Raw genomic sequence first — 1,966 nt, 5'->3', positions numbered from 1 at the left:
TGGAAATTCATTTTGAAATATTACAATTTTAAAAATGTCAGATAAATATGTTAAGAAATAAAACAGGTGAAATTGTTAATGGGCTAGTGGATATATTATGGTTTACAGTCATGCATCTATGCTTCCCTATTCTATTAGAATTGCACAAGAAGATCTGTTAGTTAAGCACTATCAAGTGAAAAGATAACCAGCAGGTTATTTAATGCTCAGGAAAGCAGCGGACTTTTGTATTTCAGAAGAGTGTGGCACCCCATCAAAGACTGTCACGGATATTGAACAGTCTTTTGTGCCATTTTCCACCGCACTATATGATCCAGCCTGGCTGAAAAGTTTGTGACTTGCCGCAGGGAAAGGGTAAAGCTGCCCATACACCTACAGGTTTATTGTCAGATCTGGCTGGTTGGAAGAAAAACATGGTTACGTATGAGACCAAATGACCGTTGACTATTTGCTTGGAAATGCTGGAAAACTGTCATTTAGATACTACCAGGTTTTTGTTCCAACCAGCCAGATCTGACAATAAATTTGTAGGTGTATGGGTAGCTTTACCCTTTCCCTGCGGCAAGTCACAAACTTTTCAGCCAGGCTGTATCATCTTGATGTGATGTAGCTGGCAAGCACTGAGACAGGAGCATGGTGCTGTAACTGTTGGCAGTTGGGGAGCGGCCATCTTAAGGGAGCGTGTGTGTGTGGGTTGCTGAGCGACTGATCTGTGAGGGACACTGGGGTAGATGTATGAAGGAGCGCTATGTGCTTTATGGGCATAGCGCTCCTTTAACTGCATGCTTTAAGATATTTTTATTTTTTTTAAATGTATCAACAGCACATGTTTAGGCAGCTCGGCGTAGCTGTCCCCTTGAAGTTTGCGGCCCAAGCGATTATATGAATGTCTATCATGCATACAGCACCAATAAAAACCACTGTGCCCGCTTTGTCAGCTCCTTGCTGGTGTTGTCCGCTTCCAACAGCAGGGACCGCATGGCTCTGGGCTGTGCAGTAGATCTGTCCTGGTATAGACACGTTTACACTGTCACTTCTTCTGCTCACTAACTGTGTGAGCTTTGTACGGGGCTATCAGTGCTTACTATTTGTTTCTTTAGGCTGATATATTCAGTGTAGTTTGGGCCCTGGGACGTTAGGGGTCTAGTTATAAAGGGTTAATTTTAAATGAATGCAAGCGTTATACCGGCGTTAAACCGAAGGAAACCAGAAGGCAAACAACAAACCAAAATTACTTCTGAAGGACTGCATTATTACCACGAAGCACAGGACCATCATGTGTCCTCAACTCAACTTTGCCATAAGAAAACCTGGACTGGACCCACCACCCCTATGGCTGAGAACACCAGGACAGCCCCCAGGCCTTCCCCTCATGGTGAGCATGGAGCTGTGAGGGGAAGCACCAGACCCAGCCTATGTAGCAACACTTCCCCCATACGGTTATGTGCTCACCACTTTCTCATAACCACCTATACTGCTCTCATGAGACCAGGACATTGCTCACTATGAAAATGATTTCTAATATCTCAGCCCTGGAGGAGACTGGAACTGGCTGTTCCTGTCTATTTCAGGGCTGAGGTAAAAGCCATATGAAATGCTGATGACTCATCCCAAATGCTCCTTGATAAAGGTCCGGGCATGGACTGAAACGTCGGGGCATGATGAAATATGACATGCTGAAATAAATGAAACAATTGTGATTTACACAAAACCCAGTGGCTATCTTGTTTATAAAGGAGAGTGTTCAAATTCCCCCCCACTCCTGCGGAGGGATAATTGGAATATATATTTATATAATTACAGAGAATGTGAAATTGAACTTTAATGTGACGTTAAATAAGATGTTAGGTACTTATGTAATATCTGGACTCCCATTTTTCTTATGAGACCGCGCCCCCTTGCGGGGCTTGCTGCGCTCACCACGCTTCGGGCACGGTGGCTCGCACACTATATAAAATCAACTCCA

Source organism: Crinia signifera, chromosome 2 (assembly GCF_055691185.1).
Source record: "Crinia signifera chromosome 2, ASM5569118v1, whole genome shotgun sequence".
In the NCBI taxonomy this organism is placed as follows: Eukaryota; Metazoa; Chordata; class Amphibia; order Anura; family Myobatrachidae; genus Crinia; species Crinia signifera.
Note: the sequence above shows the minus strand (reverse complement) of the source record.